We start from the raw sequence: 12,400 nt of genomic DNA on the forward strand, positions 1-12,400 counted from the left end.
CTCAGCCTAACTATCTGTTAGACACTTAAAGAGGCAAGGTTAAAGATCGCATGACAAGGGGTTGCGAAGGAAGCTTAATCAAGTGGCTCTCATGTAACCATCAGCATGGCTGACCGATTATCCCAAGGCATACCTGCATTTCAGAAACTTTGTACCCTTTCTAGAATATCGACAGGTGTGCCATGTATCCATCCTGTGTAATTGGAGAAGCTTCTCCCCCATTTCACAATGTTTTCTCTGTAATTTCCATACCAGATATACGACTGAAATAGTCCTCCTTGAGTTGCCTTAAGGGCCCCGCAACTAATTCAAAGTTAACAAACTATTTCAAAACACCTGGTCCAATAAGCTCATCAGTCCTTTGAAGAGAATTCTTCTTTCTTCTCCAAAGTGAGAAGAGATCTTAAAAGCAAATCGAGATCCCTTAAAGGCAGGACAGTTCACATACCATGTTATTGAAAGCAGCATTCCAAGTAAACGTGTTCTCTTGGCAGAGGGGAACCCAATCCAGCCTTGAAAAAAACGTATTTTTAATAACAGTATCCATTTCCCGAGGTGGAGTTTCGTTTCAGCCCAATGATGCATCAAATGTTGGTTTTTGGTTCAACACATTTATCCCACCTTCCTACTCTATCCTGAAATGTGTTCCTTTTCATGAGTTTCTTAGCTTTAATTACATATTTGGATTACAATCCTCAAGTCCTTAACACCTTCACTTAGTGAAAACCAAGAAGAAAGCAATTGTCAGCTGGATGTCATACCAGCATTTCTGATTGCAAACGGATGCTTTTGAGACCTTCTGCTAAGTAGGCAAAGGTAGGGAATCTTAGATGTGCCCAGCATCCAATGTTCCAATCCTCTAACCTCTTTGAAATGACCCAGAGAGTCAAGGAATGCTTGCCACTTACCTTGGTGAAGTTTCATGCTACCCAAATCTAGAGAGGCCATGTAGAAAGACTTCAAGTGTCATCATTAAAACTTATGGTCCTTGCTGTCAAATTTGCAACAGATATAAGGTCTTTTTGGATCTCTAAGAAACCTAGGGACCGCAGAAGGTTTACACTTCAGAATGCAAGAAGCTTAAGGCAGCTTCCATACCAGATATCAGTTCAGTACTAGCTATTTGCCAGATCATCAGGACCTGCAATCCATGGAGGCCAATTCTCTCCAGAGGAGGAAGTATTGAATAGGTAAGTGCTTCCCTTTCAGTGAAATAGAGCTCATTTACACATCAACTCGGCAGTTGATGTCAATTGCCTTATCCCTAAAAGTGGCCCAAATCTGGAGAACGCACCTGAAAGGGGTGCGTTGCAGAAGCACATTTGAGTTTCCCAGAGCCACAACACTTTCACACAAAACAAACGCAAAAGTACATGCACAAAAGAAACTCTCAGTCCTGAGGACCAAAGCAAAGGGTGAGGATGAACAAAATCCTCAGTGTTTTCGAAGTACGTTCCCTCATTTTAACAACAAAACGACAAACAACATGCAAATTGAAAGATAGGGAATCAGGACCACAGTTGTCATGCCTACTGACCTGGGAAGCAGAAAGAGCCAAAAAGGAAAAAGCAAAGACATTAGGAAAAGTTCAATTTGCTTCATTAACTTCCACATGTCTCCTGGAAATATGCTCGTTTTCTCAGGGTCACAATGATGAAAACCAAAAGGATTTCACTGAGCAAACTTTCTCTAACTGAATATTTTACATAGACTGGTTTTGGAGGTATGAAAATGATTCATTTGATGCCATGTTTCACCAGAATCTGTAGAATATGCTGGCCATGCAATGTAAAAAAAAAAAAAAATACTTGCTTGTCCCTTAGCGGACTACAAGATGGACTAGAGCTCTGCTGATCACAGCAGGTGTTATCCAATAGCAGAGAGACAAATGCAATGCCAAAAGGTCTCTCAGGATCGCAGTTCCCAGGCACCAAAGGGCAGATTCCTACCCATTGGAAAGGGAATATGTCAACCAATGTTCCACCACAGCTGAAACACAACGCAGGAGGGAACGATACCTAGTGTGATCATATGCAAGCTCCGTTACTGACCAAAAACGTCTCAAGTACTCAATGCAAGTGCTGTTTCACACACCTACAATGTACCAATCACAAACAGGATCCCACAAACCAAAGCACAGACTGCCGTGATTAACACCACATTGACACACACAAACACATGAAGAACAAATAAACACTCCAATCACAAAGACAGAAAGCCAGAGAAGGCATTTTGTCAACTTCCACTTCCACTCCCACATGGAGGCCCCCAGTTCTCAAGAGGGAATGGACTCAGAGGGGCTCACATCCGCTAAGGGGAGCAGCCCAGTTGGAGTAGACCTATTTCCCAGCCTGTGCAAGCTGGAGCGACTTACCCCCAAATGACATGAACTGTATACCGTTGCTCTGGACATGTCTCCAAGACAAGCAGCCTCGTGCTGTAGGGCAGCCACTGCATATCAGGGAGAATCCCTGCCAGTATCCTGGAGCCAAATGTACTCTGGCATGTGCTGGGAACTATAAATGGCGACGCCCCTGATCGAGATCAACACACCATGGGCACAGACCTCCTGGCTGGTTCGCTATAAATGGTAACCAAAGGCCAGGATGTGTGCCCGACGCACAGTGAGGCCAAGCAACAGCAAAACATTGGACTTTGGAGCCGAGAAATATTTGTTGTTGAGACATTCAAGGAAATGGGTGGCTTATGCCGGGTAATCCCCAACCTTGAAACTTTTAGCAAAGCCCTCTTAGAGGTAAGGTGATGGAGGGGTGTGGCTGTTCATTGAAAACTTCTCCCAGTCCGATCCTTTGTTGTTGAGGACAGGTCATAGTCAGGTCTCAATGTTCCATTCAATCTCCAGCCAACAAATGTCACTCTCTGGGTGACAAGAAAGGGCAAGGTCCCAAGGCACAAGGCTCACCCTCTGAGGTCCACAGCCACCTAAGAGAAAGGGGTCCCTGGGAGGGGTGGTGGTCCTCCTGCCATGGAGGGTTTGTCCAGGAGCTGGTCTGGGTCCTCCCACCCTTGCCCATGCCTCACAGAGGAGGCAGCTCTGCCTTGGTGGCTCCCTCAGGGCCAGGTCCAAGACCCTTGCTAGCTGTCATCTCTGAGGGAGCCGGGTGCACATGCCCCAACAGGTCTTAATGCTCCTCAGGCCACCCAAACAGTGGCGGTCAGGTACCCCAGACTGTAAGCCATACCCTTAGGGTCACAGTGGCGGTGTGTGGTAGAGGTTCAACACTGCCTCAAGGCCTGGTCTGGGCCAGTGGGCATTCATGGCCTTGGCTCTGGAGCCCTGCAGGACACACCCCCAGCCTGTTCTCTGGGCCCCCCATCACACCAGCTGGCCCAAGGCCGTGTGAGCAGAAGAATGCTGGGGAGAAGGCTGGCACTTGCCTCTTACCTCACGCTCCAGGTCTGAAGGGGCAGCACTCCACTGACTGCTGCCTAAAAAAGGGCCCCCACTAAAGATGGCTGACAGACAGTGGCTTGCTTGGGGCAGGGGCACACTACACTGCCCACCAATGGCTGAGCAGGGTGGTCACAGTGGCATTAGTGGTCTCCTGGTAACCATTGCCTGGTAACGGGGCAGTGGGTCACAGTGCACAGCAAGGGCTGCCTGGGAAGGGCTGCATTCAGCTGGCTATGGTACAATTCCCCCTTTTCTTTGGTCCTCTGCAACCCTGAGGAGAATATGTGGGTATGATTTGGATAGAGTGGTTAATCATAAACTCCGCAGCGGATCTCTGTTTTAGGGGACTTGCTTTCAACCTCCATTCCTGGTTCATCTTTTCCCAAGTCTTTCAGGGAATGGGGTGACCACCACTCTAGCTACGTGCTGCTAGAGGAAAGCAAAGCCCTACAGTGCATTCTGAGTTGGAAGCAATGCCACGTTGCAAGTCTTGATCCAAGTCTTATATAAACTTGTATACGGAATCCAGGAGAATAAGCCTGAAAAGCAGCGTGAGGGTGGCACTCTGGGGGAGACGTTCTGGCAGGTAATCCAGACACACAGAAGCAGAAGGGAAGAAATTGTTGTAAGTTGTTAGGAAGTTGAGGGGAAGAGCTTCCCTTAACGGGAGAACACAGATCAAAATCAGCATTATTGCAAAGCAAATCCATAAATGTTAGTAGCATATGCATCTGTTTACTCAGTTTGTCAAAACTGCATTGGTAAGAGTCTTCTTGAAGTTGAAGCATTTTGGGAAAGCCTCAGCCTAACTATCTGTTAGACACTTAAAGAGGCAAGGTTAAAGATCGCATGACAAGGGGTTGCGAAGGAAGCTTAATCAAGTGGCTCTCATGTAACCGTCAGCATGGCTGACCGATTATCCCAAGGCATACCTGCATTTCAGAAACTTTGTACCTTTTCTAGAATATCGACAGGTGTGCCATGTATACATCCTGTGTAATTGGAGAAGCTTCTCCCCCATTTCACAATGTTTTCTCTGTAATTTCCATACCAGATATACGACTGAAATAGTCCTCCTTGAGTTGCCTTAAGGGCCCCGCAACTAATTCAAAGTTAACAAACTATTTCAAAACACCTGGTCCAATAAGCTCATCAGTCCTTTGAAGAGAATTCTTCTTTCTTCTCCAAAGTGAGAAGAGATCTTAAAAGCAAATCGAGATCCCTTAAAGGCAGGACAGTTCACATACCATGTTATTGAAAGCAGCATTCCAAGTAAACGTGTTCTCTTGGCAGAGGGGAACCCAATCCAGCCTTGAAAAAAACGTATTTTTAATAACAGTATCCATTTCCCAAAGTGGAGTTTCGTTTCAGCCCAATGATGCATCAAATGTTGGTTTTTGGTTCAACACATTTATCCCACCTTCCTACTCTATCCTGAAATGTGTTCCTTTTCATGAGTTTCTTAGCTTTAATTACATATTTCGATTAGAATCCTCAAGTCCTTAACACCTTCACTTAGTGAAAACCAAGAAGAAAGCAATTGTCAGCTGGATGTCATACCAGCATTTCTGATTGCAAACGGATGCTTTTGAGACCTTCTGCTAAGTAGGCAAAGGTAGGGAATCTTAGATGTGCCCAGCATCCAATGTTCCAATCCTCTATCCTCTTTGAAATGACCCGGAGAGTCAAGGAATGCTTGCCACTTACCTTGGTGAAGTTTCATGCTACCCAAATCTAGAGAGGCCATGTAGAAAGACTTCAAGTGTCATCATTAAAACTTATGGTCCTTGCTGTCAAATGTGCAACAGATATAAGGTCTTTTTGGATCTCTAAGAAACCTAGGGACCGCAGAAGGTTTACACTTCAGAATGCAAGAAGCTTAAGGCAGCTTCCATACCAGATATCAGTTCAGTACTAGCTATTTGCCAGATCATCAGGACCTGAAATCCATGGAGGCCAATTCTCTCCAGAGGAGGAAGTATTGAATAGGTAAGTGCTTCCCTTTCAGTGAAATAGAGCTCATTTACACATCAACTCGGCAGTTGATGTCAATTGCCTTATCCCTAAAAGTGGCCCAAATCTGGAGAATGCACCTGAAAGGGGTGCGTTGGGGAAGCAATTTGAGTTTCCCAGAGCAACAACACTTTCACACAAAACAAACGCAAAAGTACATGCACAAAAGAAACTCTCAGTCCTGAGGACCAAAGCAAAGGGTTAGGATGAACAACATCCTCAGTGTTTTTGAAGTACGTTCCCTCATTTTAACAACAAAACGACAAACAACATGCAAATTGAAAGATAGGGAATCAGAACCACAACTGTCATGCCTACTGACCTGGGAAGCAGAAAGAGCCAAAAAGGAAAAAGCAAAGAAATTAGGAAAAGTTCAATTTGCTTCATGAACTTCCACATGTCTCCTGGAAATATGCTCGTTTTCTCAGGGTCACAATGATGAAAACCAAAAGGATTTCACTGAGCAAACTTTCTCTTACTGAATATTTTACATAGACTGGTTTTGGAGATATGAAAATGATTCATTTGATGCCATGTTTCACCAGAATCTGTAGAATATGATGGCCATGCAATGTAAAAAAAAAAAAAAAAAATACTTGCTTGTCCCTTAGCGGACTACAAGATGGACTAGAGCTCTGCTGATCACAGCAGGTGTTATCCAATAGCAGAGAGACAAATGCAATGCCAAAAGGTCTCTCAGGATCGCAGTTCCCAGGCACCAAAGGGCAGATTCCTACCCATTGGAAAGGGAATATGTCAACCAATGTTCCACCACAGCTGAAACACAACGCAGGAGGGAACGATACCTAGTGTGATCATATGCAAGCTCCGTTACTGACCAAAGACGTCTCAAGTACTCAATGCAAGTGCTGTTTCACACACCTACAATGTACGAATCACAAACAGGATCCCACAAACCAAAGCACAGACTGCCGTGATTAACACCACATTGACACACACAAACACATGAAGAACAAATAAACACTCCAATCACAAAGACAGAAAGCCAGAGAAGGCATTTTGTCAACTTCCACTTCCACTCCCACATGGAGGCCCCCAGTTCTCAAGACGGAATGGACTCAGAGGGGCTCACATCCGCTAAGGGGCAGCAGCCCAGTTGGAGTAGACCTATTTCCCAGCCTGTGCAAGCTGGAGCGACTTACCCCCAAATGAAATGAACTGTACACCGTTGCTCTGGACATGTCTCCAAGACAAGCAGCCTCGTGCTGTAGGGCAGCCACTGCATATCAGGGAGAATCCCTGCCAGTATCCTGGAGCCAAATGTACTCTGGCATGTGCTGGGAACTATAAATGGCGACGCCCCTGATCGAGATCAACACACCATGGGCACAGACCTCCTGCCTGGCTCGCTATAATTGGTAACCAAAGGCCAGGATGTGTGCGCGACACACAGTGAGGTCAAGCAACAGCAAAACATTGGACTTTGGAGCCGAGAAATATTTGTTGTTGAGACATTCAAGGAAATGGGTGGCTTATGCTGGGTAATCCCCAACCTGGAAAGCTTTTAGCAAAGCCCTCTTAGAGGTAAGGTGATGGAGGGGTGTGGCTTTTCGTTGAAAACTTCTCCCTGTCCGATCCATTGTTCTTGAGGAGAGGTCATAGTCAGGTCTCAATGTTTCTATCAATCTCCAGCAAACAAAGGTCACTCTCTGGGTGACAAGAAAGGGCAAGGTCCCAAGGCACAAGAGTCACCCTCTGAGGTCCAGACCCACCTAAGAGAAAGGGGTCCCTGGGAGGGGTGGTGGTCCTCCTGCCATGGAGGGTTTGTCCAGGAGCTGGTCTGGGTCCTCCCACCAGTGCCCACGCCTCACAGAGGAGGCAGCTCTGCCTTGGTGGCTCCCTCAGGGCCCGGTCCCAGACCCTTGCTAGCTCTCATCACTGAGGGAGCCGGGTGCACATGACCCAACAGGTCTTAATGCTCCTCAGGCCACCCAAACTGTGGCGGTCGGGTACCCGGACTGTGAGGCATACCCTTAGGGTCACAGTGGCGGTGTGTGGTAGAGGTTCAACACTGCCTCAAGGCCTGGTCTGGGCCAATGGTCATTCATGGCCTTGGCTCTGGAGCCCTGCAGGACACACCCCCAGCCTGTTCTCTGGGCCCCCCATCACACCAGCTGGCCCAAGGCCGTGTGAGCAGAAGAATGCTGGGGAGAAGGCTGGCACTTGCCTCTTACCTCATGCTCCAGGTCTGAAGGGGCAGCACTCCACTGACTGCTGCCTAACAAAGGGCCCCCACTAAAGATGGCTGACAGACAGTGGCTTGCTTGGGGCAGGGGCACACTACACTGCCCACCAATGGCTGAGCAGGGTGGTCACAGTGGCATTAGTGGTCTCCTGGTAACCATTGCCTGGTAACAGGGCAGTGGGTCACAGTGCACAGCAAGGGCTGCCTGGGAAGGGCTGCATTCAGCTGGCTATGGTACAATTCCCCCTTTTCTTTGGTCCTCTGCAACCCTGAGGAGAATATGTGGGTATGATTTGGATAGAGTGGTTAATCATAAACTCAGCAGCTGATCACTGTTTTAGGGGACTTGCTTTCAACCTAGATTCCTGGTTCATATTTTCCCAAGTCTTTCAGGGAATGGGGTGACCACCACTCTAGCTACGTCCTGCTGCAGGAAAGCAAAGCCCTACAGTGCATTCTGAGTTGGAAGCAATGCCACGTTGCAAGCCTTGATCCAAGTCTTATATAAACTTGTATAAGGAATCCAGGAGAATAAGCCTGAAAAGCACCGTGAGGGTTTCACGCTGGGGGAGACGTTCTGGCAGGTAATCCAGACACGCAGAAGCAGAAGGGAAGAAATTGTTGTAAGTTGTTAGGAAGTTGAGGGGAAGAGCTTCCCTTAACGGGAGAACACAGATCAAAATCAGCATTATTGCAAAGCAAATCCACAAACGTTAGTAGCATATGCATCTGTTTACTCAGTTTGTCAAAACTGCATTGGTAAGAGTCTTCTTGAAGTTGAAGCACTTTGGGAAAGCCTCAGCCTAACTATCTGTTAGACACTTAAAGAGGCAAGGTTAAAGATCGCATGACAAGGGGTTGAGAAGGAAGCTTAATCAAGTGGCTCTCATGTAACCGTCAGCATGGCTGACCGATTATCCCAAGGCATACCTGCATTTCAGAAACTTTGTACCCTTTCTAGAATATCGACAGGTGTGCCATGTATCCATCCTGTGTAATTGGAGAAGCTTCTCCCCCATTTCACAATGTTTTCTCTGTAATTTCCATACCAGATATACGACTGAAATAGTCCTCCTTGAGTTGCCTTAAGGGCCCCGCAACTAATCCAAAGTTAACAAATTATTTCAAAACACCTGGTCCAATAAGCTCATCAGTCCTTTGAAGAGAATTCTTCTTTCTGCTCCAAAGTGAGAAGAGATCTTAAAAGCAAATCGAGATCCCTTAAAGGCAGGACAGTTCACATACCATGTTATTGAAAGCAGCATTCCAAGTAAACGTGTTCTCTTGGCAGAGGGGAACCCAATCCAGCCTTGAAAAAAACGTATTTTTAATAACAGTATCCATTTCCCGAAGTGGAGTTTCGTTTCAGCCCAATGATGCATCAAATGTTGGTTTTTGGCTCAACACATTGATCCCACCTTCCTACTCTATCCTGAAATGTGTTCCTTTTCATGAGTTTCTTAGCTTTAATTACATATTTCGATTACAATCCTCAAGTCCTTAACACCTTCACTTAGTGAAAACCAAGAAGCAAGCAATTGTCACCTGGATGCCATACCAGCATTTCTGATTGCAAACGGATGCTTTTGAGACCTTCTGCTAAGTAGGCAAAGGTAGGGAATCTTAGATGTGCCCAGCATCCAATGTCCCAATCCTCTATCCTCTTTGAAATGACCCGGAGAGTCAAGGAATGCTTGCCACTTAACTTGGTGAAGTTTCATGCTACCCAAATCTAGAGAGGCCATGTAGAAAGACTTCAAGTGTCATCATTTCAACTTATGGTCCTTGCTGTCAAATTGGCAACAGATATAAGGTCTTTTTGGATCTCTAAGAAACCTAGGGACCGCAGAAGGTTTATACTTCAGAATGCAAGAGGCTTAAGGCAGCTTCCATACCAGATATCAGTTCAGTACTAGCTATTTGCCAGATCATCAGGACCTGCAATCCATGGAGGCCAATTCTCTCCAGAGGAGGAAGTATTGAATAGGTAAGTGCTTCCCTTTCAGTGAAATAGAGCTCATTTACACATCAACTCGGCAGTTGATGTCAATTGCCTTATCCCTAAAAGTGGCCCAAATCTGGAGAATGCACCTGAAAGGGGTGCGTTGGGGAAGCAATTTGAGTTTCCCAGAGCCACAACACTTTCACACAAAACAAACGCAAAAGTACATGCACAAAAGAAACTCTCAGTCCTGAGGACCAAAGCAAAGGGTGAGGATGAACAACATCCTCAGTGTTTTCGAACTATGTTCCCTCATTTTAACAACAAAACGACAAACAACATGCAAATTGAAAGATAGGGAATCAGGACCACAGTTGTCATGCCTACTGACCTGGGAAGCAGAAAGAGCCAAAAAGGAAAAAGCAAAGAAATTAGGAAAAGTTCAATTTGCTTCATGAACTTCCACATGTCTCCTGGAAATATGCTCGTTTTCTCAGGGTCACAATGATGAAAACCAAAAGGATTTCACTGAGCAAACTTTCTCTACCTGAATATTTTACATAGACTGGTTTTGGAGATATGAAAATGATTCATTTGATGCCATGTTTCACCAGAATCTGTAGAATATGCTGGCCATGCAATGTAAAAAAAAAAAAAAAATACTTGCTTGTCCCTTAGCGGACTACAAGATGGACTAGAGCTCTGCTGATCACAGCAGGTGTTATCCAATAGCAGAGAGACAAATGCAATGCCAAAAGGTCTCTCAGGATCGCAGTTCCCAGGCACCAAAGGGCAGATTCCTACCCATTGGAAAGGGAATATGTCAACCAATGTTCCACCACAGCTGAAACACAACGCAGGAGGGAACGATACCTAGTGTGATCATATGCAAGCTCCGTTACTGACCAAAGACGTCTCAAGTACTCAATGCAAGTGCTGTTTCACACACCTACAATGTACGAATCACAAACAGGATCCCACAAACCAAAGCACAGACTGCCGTGATTAACACCACATTGACACACACAAACACATGAAGAACAAATAAACACTCCAATCACAAAGACAGAAAGCCAGAGAAGGCATTTTGTCAACTTCCACTTCCACTCCCACATGGAGGCCCCCAGTTCTCAAGACGGAATGGACTCAGAGGGGCTCACATCCGCTAAGGGGCAGCAGCCCAGTTGGAGTAGACCTATTTCCCAGCCTGTGCAAGCTGGAGCGACTTACCCCCAAATGAAATGAACTGTACACCGTTGCTCTGGACATGTCTCCAAGACAAGCAGCCTCGTGCTGTAGGGCAGCCACTGCATATCAGGGAGAATCCCTGCCAGTATCCTGGAGCCAAATGTACTCTGGCATGTGCTGGGAACTATAAATGGCGACGCCCCTGATCGAGATCAACACACCATGGGCACAGACCTCCTGGCTGGCTCGCTATAATTGGTAACCAAAGGCCAGGATGTGTGCGCGACACACAGTGAGGTCAAGCAACAGCAAAACATTGGACTTTGGAGCCGAGAAATATTTGTTGTTGAGACATTCAAGGAAATGGGTGGCTTATGCTGGGTAATCCCCAACCTGGAAAGCTTTTAGCAAAGCCCTCTTAGAGGTAAGGTGATAGAGGGGTGTGGCTTTTCGTTGAAAACTTCTCCCTGTCCGATCCATTGTTCTTGAGGAGAGGTCATAGTCAGGTCTCAATGTTTCTATCAATCTCCAGCAAACAAAGGTCACTCTCTGGGTGACAAGAAAGGGCAAGGTCCCAAGGCACAAGAGTCACCCTCTGAGGTCCAGACCCACCTAAGAGAAAGGGGTCCCTGGGAGGGGTGGTGGTCCTCCTGCCATGGAGGGTTTGTCCAGGAGCTGGTCTGGGTCCTCCCACCAGTGCCCACGCCTCACAGAGGAGGCAGCTCTGCCTTGGTGGCTCCCTCAGGGCCAGGTCCCAGACCCTTGCTAGCTCTCATCACTGAGGGAGCCGGGTGCACATGACGCAACAGGTCTTAATGCTCCTCAGGCCACCCAAACTGTGGCGGTCGGGTACCCGGACTGTGAGGCATACCCTTAGGGTCACAGTGGCGGTGTGTGGTAGAGGTTCAACACTGCCTCAAGGCCTGGTCTGGGCCAATGGTCATTCATGGCCTTGGCTCTGGAGCCCTGCAGGACACACCCCCAGCCTGTTCTCTGGGCCCCCCATCACACCAGCTGGCCCAAGGCCGTGTGAGCAGAAGAATGCTGGGGAGAAGGCTGGCACTTGCCTCTTACCTCATGCTCCAGGTCTGAAGGGGCAGCACTCCACTGACTGCTGCCTAACAAAGGGCCCCCACTAAAGATGGCTGACAGACAGTGGCTTGCTTGGGGCAGGGGCACACTACACTGCCCACCAATGGCTGAGCAGGGTGGTCACAGTGGCATTAGTGGTCTCCTGGTAACCATTGCCTGGTAACAGGGCAGTGGGTCACAGTGCACAGCAAGGGCTGCCTGGGAAGGGCTGCATTCAGCTGGCTATGGTACAATTCCCCCTTTTCTTTGGTCCTCTGCAACCCTGAGGAGAATATGTGGGTATGATTTGGATAGAGTGGTTAATCATAAACTCAGCAGCTGATCACTGTTTTAGGGGACTTGCTTTCAACCTAGATTCCTGGTTCATATTTTCCCAAGTCTTTCAGGGAATGGGGTGACCACCACTCTAGCTACGTGCTGCTGCAGGAAAGCAAAGCCCTACAGTGCATTCTGAGTTGGAAGCAATGCCACGTTGCAAGCCTTGATCCAAGTCTTATATAAACTTGTATAAGGAATCCAGGAGAATAAGCCTGAAAAGCACCGT

This window comes from Hippopotamus amphibius, chromosome 10 (genome assembly GCF_030028045.1).
Source record: "Hippopotamus amphibius kiboko isolate mHipAmp2 chromosome 10, mHipAmp2.hap2, whole genome shotgun sequence".
Classification (NCBI taxonomy): domain Eukaryota; kingdom Metazoa; phylum Chordata; class Mammalia; order Artiodactyla; family Hippopotamidae; genus Hippopotamus; species Hippopotamus amphibius.